This window comes from Panthera pardus, unplaced genomic scaffold, assembly GCF_024362965.1.
Source record: "Panthera pardus isolate Hobbes unplaced genomic scaffold, ASM2436296v1 HiC_scaffold_7, whole genome shotgun sequence".
In the NCBI taxonomy this organism is placed as follows: domain Eukaryota; kingdom Metazoa; phylum Chordata; class Mammalia; order Carnivora; family Felidae; genus Panthera; species Panthera pardus.
The window spans coordinates 45,513,433-45,536,696 of record NW_026527002.1 but is presented as its reverse complement, the minus strand read 5'-3'; the positions used below and the strand labels follow the sequence as shown (position 1 = coordinate 45,536,696).

General features: G+C 38.1%; 1 protein-coding gene across 2 annotated transcripts in view; it reads left to right on the top strand.

The window, feature by feature from the left end:
* RGS22 (regulator of G protein signaling 22) overlaps positions 1-5,567 on the top strand; it is a 141,853-nt gene extending 136,286 nt beyond the window's left edge. The window contains exon 28 of one of the 2 annotated variants that reach the window (XM_053896495.1): positions 5,341-5,567. The gene's annotated coding sequence lies outside the window, so the exon portion shown is untranslated. Of the gene's footprint in view, positions 1-1,241; positions 2,914-5,340 lie in introns of those variants that run through there. The other variant, XM_019467995.2, reaches the window with a different exon arrangement.
* The last annotated feature ends 17,697 nt before the right edge of the window (positions 5,568-23,264 follow it).

The window sequence follows — 23,264 nt, the reverse complement described above, 5'->3', positions numbered from 1 at the left end:
CTCTAAGCTTCCTAGATCAGTGGTTTGGTGTCTGTCATTAATTTTGAAAATCTGGCATTATTCCTTTAAATATTCCTTCTATTCCTTCATCTTTGTTCTCCTTCTGGTAATCCCATTGCACACATGTTCTATCTTTTATAACTGTCCCACAGTTCTTGTGTTCTTTTACATTGTTGTTGCTGTTTTCTCTTTGCCTTTCAGTTTTGGAATTTTGTATTGATCTTTCTTCAAGCTCACTGATTCTTTCCTTAGCTGTGTTTAGTCTGTTGGTAAACCCATCAAAGGCATTCTTCGTTTCTGTTACAATGTTTTCAGTTTCTAGCATTTCCTTGTGAGTTTTTCTTAGAACTTCCATCTCTCTGCTTATGTGACCCATCTAGTCTGTGTGTTATCCACTTTTTTATTTGATCTCTTAGCATATTGATCATTTTAAATTTCTGGTCTGATCATTCCAAAATCTCTGCCATATCTGAGTCTGGTTCTCCTGCTTGCTTTAATCTTAGATTGTTTTTTTTTCTTGCCTTTTAGCATGCTTTGTATTATTTTTTTGAAAGCAAGATATGGTAAAAGGAACTGAGGTTATATGGGTGTTTAGTGTGAGGTTTTATGTTTATCTGGCTAGGAATTAGGCTATATTTACTGTTTGCTGTGGCTATGGTGTTAGAGGCTAAAATTTCCTGTGTGTCCTTGTTAATTGTTCTCTAGGTTTTCCTAGAGACTCCTTAACAGGATCTGAAGCTTGCAGTTCTTTTAGCTGCAATCACAGTTATTACACCAGAACCCTATTGATGTGGTAAAGTGTGGGAGGAGGGGAAGTGTTTTACATTCTGATAGCTAGATGGCAGCCTTTTAGTGAGACTGAGTTGAGTATGTCCCTTCTCCCAGGTAGTTTAGGCTTTCGTAAAACCCCAGTCCATTAGTGAAGTAGTTTCCCTAGAGGACAGGCCTTGTTAGGAAGAAGCAAAAGAACTCTGGGTGTATTCCAAAATGGTCACTTTACCATTTCCCCTACCAGAAGCAGGAGGGGATTTTTCTCTGATCTTTGCAGTTAGAACCTGGTAGAGATCCTGGAAGTAAAACCCAAGAATGTGGGCACCCCCAACCTCCAAAGACAGGACCCCCTTGTAGCTTTTAACTCTCAAGCTGGTCTACAACTTAAAGTATTTCTACTGAAGTTAGCTCCAGCTGCTGGCTTCTGCTCCTGGTGAGCTGTGATTCTCTGTATCTGTCTGTTTCTCCAGCTCTAGGGGCAGCAGCTTGCCCTGTTACCACAGTTCTTTGAAGGATCCAAGAAGAGTTGTGGATTTTCAGGTTAGTTAGTTGTGAGGACAGTAGTGGTGACTTCTAAGCTCCATAACATGTCGGATGGGACCCTGAAGTTTGGCACCAGTATTTTAAAGTATTCTGTAATCAGTTTATTAAGATAAAATTAAGAAAAGTTAAATTATTAGTTTAAATTTTTATTGTTATGTGTATACTAAATGATGACAGTTTTTATATAATAAATATTTACATGTTCATTTGGCCTAATCTCAAAGCATCCCCCAGCAGGGGCTAGTCTCAATTTTTTAGCACTAAAGGCAATTTTCTTACATTATCATGCTCTGACTGTGGTTCTACTTTTGACTACCACTCCTGACTTTGGTTCTACTGATTCTTCTTAACATCTCTTCATCCATCTCCTCCTTCCCTTGCCCCCGTTGGATGACTGCCTTGTTCCAGATTCTTATCACCTTGAATCTGAGTCCTAATTAGTATCTCTTTCTCCTTCCTGGCCACCCTCCAACTGTGCTCAGAGTGATTTTTATAAAATCATAACCTTCTTATGATGTTACTTTGCCTAAAGCCTTCATTAAGATGACTGGTAAGCCTGTAATTGATAGAAGTTCTTTTTTTTTTTCTTTTTGAGTTTACTTATTTTTGAGGGAGGGAGGGAGGGAGGGAGGGAGAGAGAGAGAGAGAGAGAGAGAGAGAGAGAGAGAGAGAGAGAGAACCCTTGCAAGCAGGGGAGGGGCAGAGAGAGAGGGAGAGAGAGAGAATCCCAGGCAGCCTCCGTGCCATCAGCACAGAGCCACACTGTGGGCTCAATCTCACGAACTGCGAGATCATGACCTGAGCTAAAATCAAGAGTCAGATGCCCAACCAACTGAGCCACCCAGGCCTCCTGCCATTAATATTTTTATAATTATAAACATGTAGTGATGTCACAGTTTCACGTAAAGTGTATAATCTTTGTTCTATCTATATCATTTCTCATATTTATGAAAATACACCTGTATGTCATCATGTCTTTCAGAGAAGAAATTAGTACTTATTAAATCACATTAAATCACTTAAATCACTTCAGGCCTGGGTTTCTCAGCCTTGGCACTGTTGACATTTTTGGTCAACTATTTCTTTGTTATGGAGGTTTGTTCTGTGCAATGTCAGATGTTTCACAATAACCCACTGTAGACCACTAGCACCTCCCCGGTTGTGACAACCCAAAATATTTCCAGATATTACCAAGTCATACCTGGTTGAGAACCACTGCTTTAGACTTTGGAACATTTTTATGTTTAATTTTTTGAGATATCTACTTACAATGAAACCTTTAAATTCTAGTTTCCCACCATACCCTCTTTTAAATAAGTATTATAGACCTAACCCATAACACTACCAATAATACCTTCTAACTGATGACTTATTTGTTTTAGTGAGTATATTACATCCACTTGAATAATTTCTCTTCTTTTACATTATATTTGGAAGTGTAACCCCTAAAGGAAATGCTCAGCCAATATTTGTTGAATTAATAAAACTTAAAATAAATTCCTTACTTACATTTAATGTAACATATATTTTAGGTAATCTTGTAAGTGACTTTAAATCTGACTTGGGTTTGTATGAATAAATAAATTAATTTTAATTGTGCTATTTGTTTACATCTGATGTGCTTCTTGATTTTATGAGTTGAGTTCTCATTAAAAAAACAGCTTACTTTTGGAAGAGACCTAGGTTTTATTTATTTATTTACGTATTTATTTATTATTTATTAATATAATTTATTGCCAAGTTGGCTAACATACAGTGTATACAGTGTGCTCTTGGTTTGGGGGATAGATTCCCGTGATTCATCGCTTACATACAACCCCAGTGCTCATCCCAACAAGTGCCCTCCTCAATGCCCATCACCCATTTCCCCTCTCCCCCACCCCAATCTACCCTCAGTTTGTTCTCTGTATTTAAGAGTCTCTTATGGTTTGCCTCTCTACCTCCTTGTTTGTAACTATTTTTTTCCCTTCCCTTCCCCCATGGTCTTCTGTTAAGTTTCTCAAGTTCCACGTATGAGTATCTGTCTTTCTCTGATTGACTTATTTCACTTAGCATAATACCCTCCAGTTCCATCCATGTTGCTGCAAATGGCATGATTTCATTCTTTCTCATTCCCAAGTAGTATTCCATTGTATATATAAACCACATCTTCTTTATCCATTCATCAGTTGATGAACATTTAGGCTCTCTCCATAACTTAGCTATTGTTGAAAGTGCTGCAATAAACATTGGGGTACATGTGCCCCTATGAATCAGCACTCCTGTATCCTTTGGATAAATTCCTAGTAGTGCTATTGCTGGGTGTAGGATAGTTCTATTTTTAATTTTTTGAGGAACCTCCACACTGTTTTTCAGAGTGACTACACCAGTTACCCAAAGCAATCTAAATTCAATGCAATCCCAGTAAAATTTGCACCAGTATTCTTCTCAAAGCTAGAACAAATAATCCTAAAGTTTGTATAGGACCACAAAAGACCCTGAATAACCAAAGTAATGTTGAAAAAGAAAACCAAAGCAGGAGGAATCACAATCTCAGACTTTAGCCTCTACTACAAAGCTGTAATCATCAAGACAGTATGGTATTGGCACAAAGACAAACACTGAGACCAATGGAATAGGATAGAGAACCCAGAATTGGGCCCACAAATGTATGGCCAACTAATCTTTGACAAAGCAGGAAAGAGTATCCAATGGAAAAAAGACCGTCTCTTTAGCAAATGGTGCTGGGAGAACTGGACAGCAACATACAGAAGAATGACACTAGACCACTTAGTTACACTATATACAAAAATAAACTCAAATGTATACACTATATACAAAAATAAACTCAAACCCTAAATGTGAGACAGGAAGCCATCAAAACCCTGGAACAGAAAATAGGAGACCTAGTTTTAAAACCCACAAACTACCACGTATACTTTGTCAACTTATACCCTTCAAAACATGGGAAAATTGACCTCATATTTTGTTTATGTTATTGTTTTGGGTGAATAAATATATTTTGAAATAAAAATAATAGTGAAAGAATTCAAAAGTAATTTGGCCAGTTGGGTCAGATTTCAGCTTGTGTATATATTATTACCTAATAAACAAATTTAGTATTAAAGGTATAACTTAATTCATGTTATATTTCTTAAATGTGTATTTTTATCATTTGTCATATAATTGAGAATTACTTTCTAAGTACATTATCTGTGAATAATTGTGGGGTTTTTTCTTAATTGGCATACTGTTTTAAAAATTACAGTGAAATTTATGCTTCAAAAAATTTCTCAGTTGGTATATATCCAATGATTCAGTAGAATTTGATTCTAATCTTTGATCTGTAACTGCCTTTCTGATTTGGGGTCATTTATTTTACTTCTTTGAGTCTGAGTTTACTTATGTATAAAGAGCAAAGGGTCTTTTTATAAATTTTAGCTCTAATAGTGTGTGATTTTATGAGTTTATAACACTGGAGCTTTAAAAAATTCTTTTTAATGTTTGTTTTTGAGAGAGAGAGAGAGAGTGCAAGTGGGAGAGGGGCAGAGAGAAAGGGAGACACAGAATCTGAAACAGGCTCCAGGCTCTAAACTGTCAGCACAAAGCCCGACGCCAGACTCGAACTCACAAACCGTGAGATCATGACCTGAGCCAAAGTCAGACACTTAACCAATTGAACCACCCAGGTACTCCAACACTGGAGCTTTTTATGTGTAACTGTCTATAGAGTTTTGGTGTATTTCTTTAAAAAATTTTTTTTAATGTTTATTTATATTTGAGACAGAGAGAGACAGAGCATGAACAGGGGAGGGTCAGAGAGAGGGAGACACAGAATCTGAAGCAGGCTCCAGGCTCCAAGCTGTCAGCACAGAGCCCGACGTGGGGCTCGAACTCACGGACCATGAGATCATGACCTGAGCTGAAGTCAGAGGCTTAACCAACTGAGCCACTGAGGTGCCCCAAGTTTTGGTGTATTTCTTAATGAGCAATTATTTCTATATTTTGTTTTGAATTCTTTTTTAAAGTTTATTTATTTATTTTTAGAGAGAGAGAAATCACAAGCTGGGAAGAGTCAGAGAGAGATGAAAGAGAATCCTTAGTAACCCTGCACTGTCAATGTGGAGCCCAACAAAGGGCTCGAACCCACGAACCATGACATTGTGACCTGAGCCAAAACCAAGAGTTGGATGCTCAACCGACCAAACCTCCCAGGCACCCCTATTTCTATATTTTTAGGGGTTTTCTTGTTTAATTAAAAAAAATTTTTTTTAATGTTTTATTTATTTTTGAGACAGAAAGTGACAGAGCATGAGCAGGGGAGGGGCAGAGAAAGAGGGAGACACAGAATCCGAAGGAGGCTCCAGGCCCTGAGCTGTTAGCACAGAGCCCAACGCGGGGCTTGAACTCACAAACCACGAGATCATGACCTGAGCAGAAGTTGGATGCTTAACTGACTGAGCCACCCAGGCGCCCCATGTTTAATTTTTTTTTAATCTTTATTTTTGAGAGAAAGAGAGAGAGAGTACGAGTGGGGGAGGAACAAAGAGAAAGGGGGACACTGAATCTGAAGTAGGCTCCAGGCTCTGAGCTGTCAGCACAAAGCCTGATGTGGGGCTCGAACTCATGAACCACAAGATCATGACTCGAGCCCAAGTCAGACACTTAACCAGCTTAGCCACCCAGGCGCCCTTCTATATTTTGAATCAGAATCTTGGATGCCAAGATGAAAAAAAATTCTGCCTCTGTGCTGTTTCCTTTTCCAAGGTCAAAAACTTACAGAGTGTGTCTGGCCCGAAATCGTTACTGTTTTAGAAACAAACCTCTGCTTTGTATGTCCCAAGGAAAAAAGAAAAAAATTCAACAGCACATGATGATATTGAGTGGTAATCTCCCTCCTTACCCCCAGCAGGACAGAGACTGTTTCCCAGCACCGTCCTACTCTTATTCCTTTTAGTAATGGAATCCCCAAGTTTTAGCTGTGCCCATGACTACCTAACTGGAGTTAACTGTCATTTCCCTGTCTACCCCACAGGTAGACTTGGCCATGTGAACAATGTCAGGTTAAGGGAATATGAGAAGAAGTGTGAAATATCCATTCAAGCCTTTTTAAAAAATGAAAATACTTGCCAACCATTTTTCTCTTTTCTCTTCCTGTAAGCTGGATCACAGTGGGGTGTTAGCTAACACTATCCCACCACATAGATGGGACACCTCCCTAAGGAATTATGGTGCCTGGGTCTCTGGATGACCTCATGGAGGAGAGATGTCTCACCCTGGACTGTTACGTTTGAGTCACTTTATTTTTGTCCTTTTTTTTTAAATTAATAGCAGCTTATCCTAGATGTTAAGCAATATAAAAATTGCTACCAGTAGGCTACTGCCATAACAAAAACCTAAAATGTGAAATCCATTAAGCAGTCAGTTTTTGGACACAAGGAAGCAGATTGAAGGTGAGAAAGCTGGTGACCTTTTTAATGTCATGGCATAATATTTAGTGAAGCTGTTACTTCTGATAACTTGGAAAACAGACCATGTGCCTGCTATGCCCATAGCTCTCTAAAAGAAGTGATCCAAAAAAAAGATGTTGTGTTTTTATGTTGGTTGGTCCTTGCTGCTTTTAGCTAGATACCATGAGAGATATATCACGCAAGATATCTATCTGTATCTATATCTATATCTATATCTATCTATCTATCTATCTATCTATCTCTGTATCTATATATAATGAACCTGTTTACAGGTAGAAATGGAAGCTAAGGGAGTCACATCCTGTGACTGTGGCTTACAATTAAAATTAATATAAAATATAATAATTTTGACCCTCAAAGTTGGGAGAGTCAACTGCAACTATGCCCCCACTAAGCAGAGCCTTTGGTCAATGCCCTTTCAAAAGCTTCTCATTAAGACTTTTCATCTGGACAGTAGTGACCTTGTAACAAAGATCAAAGTAGAGGTATTGCCTTCCTAATTTAGCCTATTGTTTTATGTGACCTTAAAATAGCCACCATTAAAATAACAGGGAAATGTGCTAAGCATAGAAGTGAATAAATAAAATAAGGGAGTTGGCAGGCTTAAGAACTGAGACCAGAAGAGATTTTGACATGGAACCAACTGGTAGTAAATAGACTGAAAGCTTCCTAAATTTTGATGGAATTGTATTCTCAACAAAACCACAAGCCTGGCCTGAAAATGCCTGTAATTTTTCAATCTATAAAACAACCACCAGGCCCCCGAACTTGCATCATTAGAAAGCAGGCTGTGAAAATTGTACAACCTCCAAAGAGACCCACTTTCCAATGCCAACTTTAAATGTGGCCTAGAGGATAATAGATAAGGAAAATTTATTTCAGAAGGCAAAATTAGGGACCCTAGAGGACTAGGGGAAATGATACTTCTCCCACGGAGTAGAATCAGGATTTAACAAAGTATCTTAGTTTAGGCTGCTTTAGTAGAATACCTTAGACTGGGTGGCTTATAAACAACAGAAATTTATTTCTCACAGTTCTGGAGGCTGGAAGTCCAATATCAAGAAGACCCCAGCAGTTTTTGGTGTCTGGTGAGAACCCTCTTCTTGGGTGATAGATGGCTGTCTTCTCATTGTGTGCTCACATGGCAAAAGGGAGAAGGGAGCACTGTGGGGTACCTTTCATAAGGATATGAATCTCACTCATTAGGGCTCTGCTCTCATGACCAATCACCTGCCCAAAGCCCTATCTCCTGTACTATCACATGGGCCATTAGGATTTCAGTAAAATAATTTGGGAAGGAACATAAAAATTCAATCCATTACCCAAGGTGTTTTCACAGTTCCTGCCAAGAAGATGAATTGTAACTTCTATGTGTTGTCTGTTCTTCCTTTTTCAAAGCATCGTAATTGTAGTTTCTGTTCTCAGCTCTGGTTTATATGTCAACATGATCCTATCAGATTTCTACCTTGTAAGTACTGTCAAAATTTCTGGCCCACTGAGGGCGTCCTTTTTCATCCTCAGTACTGTTAAACATTCATTCTGTTGGGGCTTCTTTATTATCATATCTGTGAGGGGTTTTAGAAAGAGGTTATAAAGTATGTGCTTAGTTTTGGCATATAAATTTGGTGTTTTTAGCACCTTAAAAAGAACTGCATTTCTTAATAGAGTGGGACTTCTAGAATGGCTAAGTGAGAAGTTCGGTGAATTATCTCACCAAAAAGAGGTCACAAACTAGACAACATTGTCCCAACCCCTTGGGAATTCTATAAATTGAAAGGATATACAACAGATAGTGTTTATTCAAGAAAAACTACTGAACCTTGGTAGGAACAGTTGGTCCACCCTAACTTTAAGGGATTGGTTTAGGGCTGTTTTCATTCCCTCCATCCTGCTCTATGATGTAGTAGTTCTGTAAGAGTGGTGTAGGCCATAAGGACCTTGCATTTAGAGGGGGTTGATTTGATTTTTGGAACATGGGGAAACTCATGCCCAGGATTTTTTTCCAAAACAGTAGGACAGTGCGGGGCACCTAAGTGTCTCAGTCAGTTAAGTGTCTGACTCTTGATCTTGGCTCAGGTCATGATCTCACGGTTTATGGGTTTGAGCCCCATGCCTCACAGATAGAGTGAGGTCTTGCCCGCTGGCTGAGGCAAGCAATGTACTAACAAGACCAGCTAAAAATGAGAGAGGCATAGTGGTCATTGGAAACCTTTTACATATCCCTAGTGGTTTGAAAGCTAGTAGGCTTGCTCAGGGTCACACACATGTTCACCAGAAAGCAGAGAGAACCCTGTCTACTCATAGCTTGTTTAATTAACATGAGTCCTGTTTACTCAGAAAGTAAAAGTTGGGGCAGTCTTATAGACTGCATAAACTTTGATTACAGTCCCTAAAGCATACATCGATGCATCAGCAAAGAATGAAAATCTTACTAGCTCAAAGTGTTTAAGTGCAACTTCTGACCAATCATTGGCTGCTCACTAAATGGTACTAATCCACAGGTGACTCCTAGGAAGCTCGCTTTAAAGCAAAAGCAAGAATATTTTTTAAATGTTTATTTATTTTTGAGAGACATAAACAGAGTGTGAGTGGGAGAGGGGCAGAGAGAGAGGGAGACCCAGAATCTGAAGCAGACTTCAAGCTCTAAGCTGTCAGCACAGAACCTGATGTGGGGCTTGCACTCATGAACTGTGAGATCATGACCTGAACTGAAATCAGATGCTCAACCGACTGAACCACACAGGCACCCCAGGAATATTTTTTTAAATGACAGAGACTTAAGCAACTGCACACTATAGATGAATCTCTATAGAATTAGTCCAGGTAAGTCACTAAACAAATAACAAACAAAAGTAACAACAACCCCCTGAGATGGGTTCTGAATTCAGAATCCAAATTTTCAAACGTCAAATTTTCAACAGAAAAATTAAAGACATGTAAAGAAATAGGGAAATATAACCCATACACAGGAAGAAATGTGGTCAATGGAAACTGGGTGGGGGCCCATGTGTTAGAACTTGCAAAGACTTCAAATCATCTATTATAAACATGCTAAAATAAATAAAGGAAACTTTGAATAATCCAAGAAAGAATGCTGACAATAATTAGAGGATATCAATAAATAGAAAACAAATTTTAAACAAATGGAAATTCTGGGGTTAGAAAGAACAATAACTGAAATTTTAAAATTTACCACGGGAGTTTAACAGCAGATCTGAGCTGGCAGAAGAAAGAATCAGTGAACTTGGAGATAGATCAATAGAGAGTGGCCAATCTGAAGAACAGAAAGAAAAAAATGAAAATAAATGATCCTCCGGGAATGTGGAACAACATCAAGCACACAGCATATGCATTAAAGGAGTCACTGAAAGAAAAGAGAGAAAAAAATAGGTAAAAAAAATCAAGAAAGAGAAGCCAAAAATATCCCAAAATTAATAGAAAACACTAATCTTCATATCCAAGGATCTCAAAAGCACATTAGATGCAAGGATGATTTAAAATCCAAAAATCATTTAGTGTAATACACTGTATTAAAAAAGGATGAAGCCAATGATCTATTGATCATTTCAATAGACAAAGAAGCACTTGACAAAACCTAACACTTATTTTAATAAAAACTCTCAATAAATTGAGAAAAAAAAGGAAACTAATAAAGATCATCTATAAAACCCTATAACATTATACTTAATAGTGAAAAACTAAAAGCTTTCCTTCTAAGATTGGAACCAAAGCAAAGATATCTATCCTTGCCACCTTTTTTTTTTTTTTTTTTTTTTTTTTTTTTTATCATTGTGGTAGAGTCTAGCCATTACAATCAGGCAAGAAAAAGAAAATGTATTCAGATTGGAGAGAAAAAGTAAAACTGTCTTTATTTCCAAATGGCATGATCCTGTGTGTGGAACATTCTAAGGAGTCCACAAAAACTAGAAGCAATGCACAAATTCAGCAGAGTTGCAGAATTTATGATCAATATACAAAATCAGTTGTATTTCCCTGTACTAGCAATAAAGAAACTAAAAGAGGCACAACAAACACATTTTGTTAATAATAATAACATGCTAGATAAAGTACTTATGAATGATATCAACAAAAGAAGTGTAAGACTCATACATTGAAAACTGTATGATATTGCTGGGAGAAAGTAAAGATCTAAATAAATGGAGATGTGGAATTAAGATGGCAGAGTAGTAGGGGGACCCTCTGCTTGCCTCATCCCTCGAACACAGATAAATATCAAATCATTCTGAACACCCAAGAAATCAATCCGAGAACTAGGAGAACAAACTGCACAAAAATAGGGAGAAAAGAGGCCACATCGTGGAAGGTAGGAGCCTCAGAGACATGATTTGGGGGAGAAAAGAATCACAGGCAGATGCTGTGGAGGGGAGAGAGTCTTGATCATAGAGGTGAGGGAGCAAGAGGGAGAGAGAGAGAGAGAGCATGCACAAGAGCACTGCACAGGGAATTGCACAAGAAAAACACTTCACCCAAACCATTGACTGGGAAAATGAGAGGGGCTGATTATCATAAGTTTATACTTACTCAGCTCAAAGACTGAAGTTTTAGTAGTCTGTGCTGTGGAGGGTGTAGAGCCTGGTGGGCATAGAGGTGCTCCTATGGAGAATGAAACCAGAGGCCCAGGAGCGGACAATGTGGCTTGAGGTTCCCCTGGGTCACACTGAGGGAGATAGTTCCCCTTCTTGGAGTGCATTTGGGAGAGGTGGCACTGCCTCTCAGGGGACAAAAGAACTGGTGAGGCACCATTGCCCTACCCCATTCATTAGCATAGGAGCAGAGACCCCTGCTGAGGGTAGCTAATCTGAATGCAGGCTTTTTGCTGTGCTTTACCATAAACTCCAAGCCCCTGTGTGTTTGTGAGACTGTACTTCTGGGACAAACTGCCACCAGCCACAGTGCAGTAAGACCCTCCCCCAGAGGATCAGTGTGGATCCATTCCATACCAGGTCCCTAAAATTTAGAGTTTTGAAACTCAGCCAGCGTGCCTGAGATGAAATACAGGAGCACTGCCGCACCAGGTGGGCAGATGGCCCAGACACAGGGTGGAAGCAGGGATCTCAAGGACATCTAGGACCCACAAGGGGAGATTGTTCACTCTTTTGTGAGGGCTTGCTGGACAGCAGTAAGTGCAAACTCCCCTCTTTGGGGACGAGAGAGCAGGCTGATGTCATTTTTATCCCCTGCCCATCAGCACAGAAGGACTGCTGTGAGCAGCACAGTGCTCACTCTGGAGGCTTGAGCCACTTACGCCAAGCCCAACCCACCTGCACTCTGCAGATGCTTTTTTACTAGGGGAAGTGTGCCTGAGACAGTGGCAACATGTCCCTCTGCCAGAAGACCAGCATAAACCCCCCTGCATGCACCAAATCTATTGACCATACAGTGCTGTGAAGCTTCAGCTCTAGTGAATATAGGATCTGGCCTTTTTGAACAAACAGACCAAAGCACACCTAGTTAAAACTCTCCACATGCTAGGCAAAGTCCAAACACTCCTCACTGCAGGCAAGGAGAAACTGCAGAAGACTGACCTGAGAGAGCAGCCAAAACACAGCAGCAGAGTGCATACAGCATACACCAGAAATCTGTCCTGAAGTGCCAGGCTCTGGACAATATATATTATCATTTCTTAATAAAACCATTACTCTCAGGAACAGAAAACAGGCTCTCTTAATGCACAGAAGAAGACAGAGACCTAAACAAATGCCAAGATGGAGGAATTCATCCCAAAAGAAAGAACAAGAAAAGGTCGTGGTCAGGGATCTAATCGAAACAGATATACCTGATGGAGAATTTAAAGCAGCAATCATAAGGATACTCACTGGGCTTGAGAAAAGGATGGAAGACATCAAGGAGACCCTGTGCAGAGATAAAAGAATTAAAAAACAATCAGGCATGGGGGCGCCTGGGTGGCTCAGTCGGTTGAGTGTCCGACTTCAGCTCAGGTCATGATCTCACGGTCCGTGAGTTTGAGCCCCGCGTCGGGCTCTGGGCTGATGGCTCAGAGCCTGGAGCCTGCTTCCGATTCTGTGTCTCCCTCTCTCTCTGCCCCTCCCCAGTTCATGCTCTGTCTCTCTCTGTCCCAAAAATAAATAAACGTAAAAAAAAAAAAAAAAAAAAAAACAGGCATGAAAAATGCAATAACAGATTCAAAACAGATTGATTGTAATGACCATAGGATGGAAGAAGCAGAGGAACGAATAAGTGATATAAAAGATAGGATAATGGAAAATAATGAAGCTGAACAAAGGAGAGAAAGAATTATGGATCACAAGAATAGACTTAGGGAACTCAGTGACTGCATCAAACATAATAATATTCATATAATAGGAGTCCCAGAAGAAGAGACAGAAAAAGGAGCAGAAGGTTTATTTGAGGAAATAACAGCTGAAAACTTCGCTAATGTGGGGAAGGAAACAGGCATCCAAATCCAGAAAGCACAGAGAAGTCCCATCAAAATCAGCAAAAGCAGGACAATACCAACATATATCGTAGTTATATTTACAAAATATACTGATAAAAAATCCTTAAAGCAGCAAGACAAAAGAAGTTCCTAACTTCTTATGGGAAGACCCATAAGGCTAGCTGCAGTTCTCTGCACAAACTTGGCAAGCCAGAAGGGAGTGGCGTAATATATTCAATGTGGTGAATGGGAAAAATCTGCAGCCAAGAATACTTTATCCATCAAGGCTGTCATTCAAAATAAGAGAGGTAAAGAGTTTCCTAGACAAACAAAAACGAAAGGAGTTCATGACCACTAAACTAGCTCTGCAAAAATATTAAGGAGGACCCTTTGAGTGGGAAAGAAATACCAAAAGTGACAAAGACAAGAAAGGAACAGAGAAAATCTTCAGAAACAACAACTTTACAGGTAATACAATGGCACTAAATTCATATCTGTCAATAATCACTCTGAATGTAAATGGACTAGATGCTCAAATCCAAAAACATAGGGTATCAGAATGGATTAAAAAAAACAACAAAACAGGGCCCATCTATATGCTGCCTACAAGATACTCATTTTAGACCTAAGACACCTGCAAACTGTAAGTGAGGTGATGGAGAACCACCTATCATGCTAATGGATGTTAAAAGAAAGCCAGAGTTTCCATACTTACATCAGACAAACTAGATTTATTTTTAACTTTTTGTATTTAAATTTTAGTTAACATACAGTGCAATATTGGTTTCAGGAGTAGAATTTAGTGATTCAATAATTACATACAACACCCAGTGCTCATTACAACAAGTACCTTCCTTAGTACCCATCACCCATCTAGCCCATCTCCCACCCACCTCCTTCCATCAACTTGTAGTTTCAGACAAACTGTATTTTAAACAAAAGACTGTAACAGATGAAGAAGGGCACTATGTTATCATAAAGGGGTCTATCCAACAAGATCTAAAAATTGTAAATATATATGTCCCCATGTTAAGAGCTCCCAAATATATAAATCAATTAATTGCAAACATAAAAAAACTCACTGATAACAATACAATAATAGTAGGGGACTTTAACACCCCACTTAGAGCAATGGACAGATCATCCAAGCAGAAAATCAACAAGGAAACAATGACACACTGGACCAGATGGAGTTAACAGATATATTCAGAATATTTCATCCTAAAGCAGAAGAATACACATTCTTTTTGAGGGTACATAGAACATTCTCCAGAATAGATTACATACTGGGTCACAAATCAGGCCTCAACAAATAAGAAAGATTGAAATCATACCATGTGTATTTTCTGACCACAATGCTATGAAATTGGAAGTCAACCACAAGAAAATATTTGATAACACCACAAGTACATGGAGGTTAAAGAACATTGGACAAAAGAATGAATGGAGTAACAGGAAGTTAAAGAAGAAATTTTAAAAATACATGGAAGCAAATGAAAATGAAAATAAAACAGTCCAAAATCTTTGGAATTCAGCAAAAGCAGTCATAAGAGGGAAGTATATATCAGTACAGTCTACCTTAGAAGCAAGAAAAATCTCAAATATACAACCTAACCTTGCATTTAAGGAGCTGAAAAGGAACAGCAAATGAAGTCTAAATCCAGCAGAATAAGGGAAGTGGTAATGATTAGAGCAGGGGGCAGCTGCGTGGCTCAGTTGGTTAAGCATCCAACTCTTGATTTCAGCTCAGGTCATGATCTCATGGTTTGTGGGATTGAGCCCTGCTTTGGGCTCAGTGCTGACAGTGTAGAGCCTGCTTGGGATTCTTTCTCTCCCTCTCTCTCTCTGCCCCTCCCCCACTCTTGCTCACTCTCTCTCTCTCTCTCTCAAAATTAATAAATTTAAAGAAAAGATTAGAACAGAAATACATGATATAGAAAAAACAGTAACAACAAAACCCCACAGTAGAATATATCAATGAAACTAGGAGCTGGTTCTTGAAAGAATTAATAAAATTGATAAACCCATAGCCAGATGTATCAAAAAAGAGAAGAGAAAGGACCCAAATAAATCATGAATAAAAGAGGAGAGGTCACAACCAACAGTACAGAAATACAAACAATTATGAGAATATGATGAAAAATTATATGCCACCAAAACTGGGCAATCATAAAGAAATGGATAAATTCCTAGAAATATATAAACTACCAAAACTGAAACAGGAAGAAATAGAAAATTTGAACAGACCCATAACCAGAAAAGAAATTGAATTGGTAATCAAAAATCTCCCAACAAACAAAAGTCCAGGGCTGGATGGCTTCCCAGGGAAATTCTACCAAAGATTTAAAGAAGAGAAGAGTTAATACCTACTCTTCTCAAACTGCTCAAAAAAATAGAAATGGAAGCACTTAATAAAATTCTAAAACTTTAATATTTCAGAAGATCCCATTAGGAAAATGAAAAGACAAACCAAAGACTGGAAATAAATACTGCAGATCATATACCTGGCAAAGGACTTATGTCTAGAAAAAATAAAGAATTCTTGCAATTCAATAATGAGAGGACAACCCAGTTTTGCAATCAGCAAGATATTGGAATAAACATTTCACCAAGGAAAATATGTGAATCACCAATGACCACATGGAAAGATATTCAATACCATTAATCATTAAGGAAATGTGAATGAAAACCACAATGAGATACTAATTCACACTCACCAGGGTAGCTATAATGAAAATGACATTAAGAAGTGTTGGCAAGGATACGGAGAAGCTGCAATCCTCATTACATTGCCGGTAGGAATGTAACTGGCACTTTGAAGAAATTTGGCAGTTCCTTAAAAAGTTGAATATGTATTGAGTATGCTTCTTAGCAGTTTGACTCCTGGGAATCTACCCAGGAGAAACAAAAGCATTTCTACACAAAAATGTGCATGCTTATATTCAGAGCATTATTCATAAAAGCCAACATGTGAATAACAACACAAAAATCAACTACACAAAGATCAAATTTATGAACAGATAAATGAAATGTTGCCGATGCACACAATGGAATGCTATCCAGCAATAAAAAAGAACAAACTACTAATACATGCTACAACATATATGACCCTCAAAAACATTATGTTAAGTGAAAGAAAACAGATACATAACATTTGTTATATGGTTCCATTCAAATAAAATTTCCAGAAAAGGCAAATCTGTAGTGACAGAAATGAGATTAGTGGTTGCTTGGAGTGGAGGATGGAAAAATTAACTGTACATACATGGGTATAAGGGATCTCTTTGGGGACGTGGATATGTTCTAAAGCTGGCCTGTGGTGATGGTTGCCGTGCTCTTATTAAAAATCATTTAATCTTAAAATAAGTGAATATTATGGTGTGTAAATTATATCTCCATAAAGCAATGTCCAAAAAATTTCTGAATTACTCCTAAATTACACACAGCAAAGGAGGGTATGGTATGTGTATTTTTACTTTTCATGTGTATTTAAAGTGTTGGCTGGTATTATCAAAGATGAAGCCTTTTCCTGTAGGAAAAAGACCATAGGCCTCAGCATCCAGTACATGTCCCTCTATTATCTCACATGTCCCAACGTGTCTGTCATCTCTTCTTGCATGCAATAAAACCAGAGAGTATGCACATTCTTGGTCTCAAGTCCCTTTTATATTCCTAAAAATATTAAGGACCCCAAAGATCTTTTGCTTATGTGGTTTATGTCTATTGATATTTACTCAACTACAAATGAAAACAGAACTTTCAAAAAGATTTATTAATCATCAATAACAAGCATATAAAACATAATAAATGTGTTAACATCAATTACATGTTTTTATTTTTAAAAATTATACTTTTGAAACAATAGGGAAGAGAATGACACTTTTTTACATTTTTGTTGCAAATACATATTGCAGCAGACTGAAAACAGAAGCAGATACAAGAATTCAACCATCTTTTATTAAGCCAGACATTGAAGAGATGTGGTGCCATTACCTTGATATATAGAAAAGACGTCAGCTGTCTCACCCCCTATTGCATTAGCATCATCAGTGTAAATAGCAACACAGTGAAAAAGGCACATAACATCTTTTTTTTTTTAATTTTTTTTTAACGTTTTGTTTATTTTTGAGACAGAGAGAGACAGAGCATGAACAGGGGAGGGGCAGAGAGAGAGGGAGACACAGAATCAGAAGCAGGCTCCAGGCTCTGAGCCATCAGCCCAGAGCCCGACGCGGGGCTCGAACTCACGGACCGCGAGATCGTGACCTGAGCTGAAGTCGGCCGCTTAACCGACTGAGCCACCCAGGCGCCCCAACATCTTAGTATTAGTATGAAAACGTTTTTGATTTCATGGGTTCCCTGAAATAGGAGTCTACAGACCACACTTTGAAAATCACTGAATACATTACTTACAACTCACAAGTAGGTCATTGCAATTCCATACCTGTTCCATCTGCCTGGGAATACCTTCCCTCTTCTACCTGCAAAGCCCTACTCATTTTTCAAAGACCAAATTCAAGCATTCTCTTCTCCTCAAAGCTTTCTCTGACCCTGTCCCCCTCCCGCCTCAACACAGCCCAGCTGATCTGTTTCTCTTTTGTCCTGCATACCTTGTACATCTCTTTCTATAGTACTATAGCACTTACCAGTTGTGTTGCACTTTTTGCTTAGATGTCATACGCATATTCTCATCACTTGTTAGGCACTCAGTAATTTAGTGAAGCTGGAATTTCGTAATTGCCTACCAGAAAACCACGACAATGACTTTTTCTTCTTATTTTTTGTGGACTGTTTTCTACTGTCAAAATACAATAGTACTGTCATCATGTTACTCTGCACTTGCATATGTGGCACAGCCTATTCCTATATAATTGTGGTTCTTAGGTCCCTTTTTTGTTAATTATTCACATATACGTTCTATAAATATATATAAACCCCCCTATTCAATTCCCATCATGAGTACTGTGATCGTGTATAATACTTTTAATCAAATCTGCTGATCTTTTTTTTTTTAATGTTTGAGAGAGAAAGAGAGCACAAGTGGGGGAGGGGCAGAGAAAGAGGGAGACACAGAATCTGAAGCAGGCTCCAGGCTGTGAGCTGTCAGCACAGAGCCTGACATGGGGCTCTAACCCACGAACCCTGAGATCATGACGTGAGCCAAAGTCAGACACCCAACGGACTGAGCCACCCAGGCATTCCAAATCAGTTTATATTTTATGTACCCTTCTTTTTAAGTCAAAATAGCATATATGAATTAGACTTTTCCACTTATCATCAAAATAAGAAAATTGCTTAAATTTATTTCTAAGAATAATTAATAATAATAATAATTATGAAGAACACTATAATACAGTGATAACACTTATTCCGCTTAAGAATTTTGTATGGATGTTACAAAAAATCAGTGCACATTTTTTCATTTTGTGTACTATTTATTTAAAAAAATGTTTTAATTGGCGCGCACACAAGCAAGTTGGGGAGGGGCAGAGGGAGAAAGAGAGAATCTTAAGCAGGCTGATGCAGGGCTTGATCCCATGACCTTGGGATCATGACCTGAGCTGAAATCAAGAGCCACCCAGGCTCCATGTACTATTCATTTTTAAGGCTTGTCAGTAGACAAGAAGAATACACTTAATGGATTGTGACTCTAATTGAAGAATTTTTTTGTCCATTAAGATTATTATGGGCATGGTCCTGTATGCCATATGTGTTTGAAGTTCTCATCCTGCCAGAAATATATTTCTTTTCAAATCGAGAGAATTCTGTCTTCTCAGAAAAATATTGTTGCACACAGAAAAGCAATCATCTCATTAACTAGAATGTGAAATGAGACAAATGACAGGACAAAGAAGGAACAAACACATTGTCATACAGGAAGAATGTGCTGGCGTGCAAGAGCTTATGCTGTTATAATAATGTGATATATCAACAAAATGTAACATACTGTGTAAAAGTTTTTATAAGTGTGTACGTGATAGGGGAGAGAATGTGTTCGCAGGATGGCTATTGTTGTTCATGAGTATTCATTATATTTCAGCCTAAGGAGAATGACGGTTTTAATTCAGATGTAATTCAGCGAAGACCACTGTGTAATCATTATAGCCATCAACAAACTGATTCATGTGCAGTTGGTCCAAAAGTTACAAAAGCTGTTTCTGAGTTCTTGTTTGTACCCACCATTTTAAGATTACATCAGAATTAAAGCATGCAAGACTTGAACTGACTTCAAAGACGAAACTAAGACTTCTCGCTAGTTTAGCTTTTTTCTTTTATTAGTTCATGTTTTCCATTTGGCTTCCATATCCTGTTCTAGCTTGATGCCCCTTCTAGAGTTTCATTTACAAATCTTACAGCCTTGGTTGGTGAAACACACTAATTAATGTTGTGGTGGAGGCTGAGGATTTTAGCAATCTCATGCCTCGTGCTTGGGAAAATATCTGCTGTTTTTCCACCCATGTCTAGCACCATACTGAACATGGCAAAGTGCATCTTAAGTGGAACTCTAAATGTAATCAAAATACATTTAAGGAGGACTGTTTACTCTATTTTGCTGCCAATACTATTAATCATGGAGCTCAAACCTTTCAATGCAACAGAAATATGAGATCTACTTTTTCCTAATTGGATTTTTTCAAGAAAAAACAATAAACTAAAACCAGGTCATTTTATGATTTTTTTTTTAAAAAAGTCTCAAATAATGCATAATCCAGCAGCATTCCAGCTTTATAAAATGGACAGTTCCATAGCTTTGTAAATCCCTTATGAATGTATTAATGCTAATTTAAGAGACCATTTCCAGTTCCATAGGTCTTTGGCCCACCTGGAAATCCTGTACAGACAATCAAGCTCAAATCTGCAGCTGTATGCTTGAAGAAGCTTTGTCTGTGACCAACTTTTTAAGAGTTTTGGTTAGCGCTATGCCACAGGCATCATCTTTTAGTTAAATAAACCCACAATTAGTTGTATTAATTTGCCTGCTAAGATTTTAGCAGATCCAGAAGGTGCCATATATTTTTGGTTGGCCCTAAGGTTACCTTATCAGCATGCTGCCTTGTGGTTGTGCTAGAACGTGTCAGTTCAGTGTTTTTTTGGGCAGCATGTGCAGTGAACCTTTTTGTAGATTTAAAACCTTTGAAGAAATAGTCGGGTGGTTTTATAAGCATTGTATTTCGAGCTCCTGAGGTTATAGTTAAATTTTCTACTCTTGGATTTTCCAACCTTAGCTAACTGATGAAGAGGAAAAACAAGCTCCTCTTGAAACGCCAAATTCAGTGAGCCTGGAACATAACACCCTTGTTTAGTCGACTGACTTGGCCATGTTAGTTGGCCGCCTGTAAACCAAGAGAGATGGAAAGGATACTTTGGGAATCTGTGCTGTAGATGTAGCAAGCTGCACTGCCAAGTTCAAAGCTCTATTTGCCAGGTTACCTTATTCGAATCCTCACATGTTTGAAAGCTTTATGTGTCCCTTGAGACCTTCTGATGAATGTGATTCCACCATACTTCCAAGAACCTGGGTATCTGGGATTAACTAATGAAAAGATAATTTATAATACATTTACCTTGAGGTCTGATTGGCTGTATTTGTATTAATATAACCCTTGTGTTCTGTCTAATATGTGTGTGTGCAAACACAAAGGAATGACAAGTTGGTTCCAAAACAGTCTTTTAAAGTATGAGAAAAAAAAAAAAAGGGCGCCTGGGTGGCTCAGTTGGTTTAAGCATCCGACTCGGTTTTGGCTCAGGTCATGTTCTCACGGTTTGTGAGATTGAACCCTGTGTCAGGCCAGGCTGTTCACTGTCAGCACAGAGCCTACTTGGGATTCTCTCTCTGCTTCTCCCTCACTTGTGCTCTCTCTCAAAATAAATAAATAAACATTAAAAAAAAAAAAAAGCATGAGAAAAAAAATCTGCATATGGTTTGCTTAAGGCTGATTTCCTCATAATTTAAGTTTCTTTTCCAAGATGGTATGCTCTGATTTTTCTAACATTTAATTGAAAGTTTATTTTGAAATATAGAGAAATCTAGTTCAGAAATGTATTTTTTGACTTCTACTTTTAAAACACCTATCACATGGGACACCTGGGTGGCTCAGGGGGTTAAATGTCCCACTCTTGGTTTTGGCTCAGGTCATGATCTCATGGTTTGTGGGTTTGAGCCACGTGTTGGGCTCTGTGCTGCCAGTGTAGAGCCTGCTTGGGATTCTCTCTCCCCTTCTCTCTCTGCCTCTTCCTGTCATGTGCTCTCTCTCTCTCTCTCAAAATAAATAAATAAAACTTAAAAAAAAACACCTATCACAATTCTCAGGTGTTTAACATGTATGCCATTTATAGCAAAACTTGTATTTTACTAAAGGACTTGGAAAGAAAGATCAAAAATGATATCGTTTACATTCTTTTTTTCACATTCTTACACCAGGTGGATGACGAAGTTGTGGTCAGTACTAATAATATCTGAATTCCCTTACTAGACGGATGATGATATTGACCATGATGATGATTGTAACATTATCTGTGTCTTCCTCTCTCTCTGCCCCTCCCCTCCTCACTCTGTCTCTCACTCTCTCAATCAATAAACACTAAAAAATCAAAATAAAAATAAGTATTTGCTCTTCTAAAATGTGATGTTTGGCCTTGGTTTAGATTCCAATACCTGGCCTATAGACACTAACTCAGAAGACATAGTTTTTTTTTCTCTGTTACAAAATATGTTGATAATATGATGCTTGTGAGTATAATTTTGTATTATTGGTCATATAAGACTTGATTAGCCACTTGAAGTCTCAAAGCATGAAGTGAGGAAGTCAATCATTTTTAAATATGGAAGTTATTTTTGAAATGATCTCTGAGATCTACTTTCATGGCGTTGCAGTTTAAATATGTTTGTGTATGTGCACATGTGTGTGTGAGTTAGCTTTCATCTGAATACTAATACAAAGCGTATGCTCATGGTATTGCTCAAGGGTGATAACAATATACATGCTAACTAGCTTCCTTTTTACTAGTTGAAAATAGTCTTACTACGTGCTTTGATTCATACACTAGTCAGATAGGCCAGGCTATACTGTTGTAATAAACCCTGAAATCTAAGTGGCTTAAAATCACAAAAACTTTTGTTGTTATTGTTGTTGTTTGTTTGTTTACCAATCTCAGTCTTAGTGGGGCAGTCGGCTTTTCTTCATGGGTCTCCTTCAAGCACTGATTCTGATTTCTAGGCTCCTTCCATCTTGTAATGTGGTCATTATACAGGGTCACTGTGGAAGGAGAAGCGAGATTGAGGCAATTATTCAGGCATCATAGTTATCATAGTCAAACTGCTGAAAAACAAAAATAATGAGAAAAGCTTAAAAGCACCCAGAGGAAAAAACATGATACATTTGGAAGTACAATAGTAGGAATGATGGCTGACATTCAGTAGAAACAAGGGAAGCCAGATGGAATGACATCCTTTAAAGTAATGAAAAAAAAAATCTGTCAACCTGAAATTCTATATTCAGTGAAAATATCCTCCAAAATGGAAGGCTTTCATTTCATTTTTATCAGATGCAAGAATTCAACAGGCACCATCAGTGGGGCCAGGGTCAAGGATTTGGCTAGCATTGTTGGTGGAAGCAGAGTTAGATGGCTGATATGGTCAAGATTGATTGACAAATAATATAATGAGGATATATTCAAGGTTCATCCCTATAGTAGCATGTAGCAGGATTTCCCTTCTTTTTAAGGCTAATAGTCAATTGTATGTATATGCACATTTTGTTTATCCATTCATCAACCAACGGACACTGGGTTGCTTCCATGTTTTAGCTATTATAACTATTACTGTTATGAACATGAGTGTACAAATATTTCTTCAAGACCCTGCTTTCAATTCTTTTGGGTATGTACCCAGAAGTAGAATTGCTGTATCTTATGCTAATACCATGTTTAATTTTTTGAGGATCTTATGCTAATTCCATGTTTAATTTTTTGAGGAACTATTATACTATTTTCCATAATAGCTGTATGATTTTGTATTCCTACCAGCAGGGCATATTTTTGTTTGTTTGTTTGTTTTTTACATCCTCTCCAACACTTGTTAT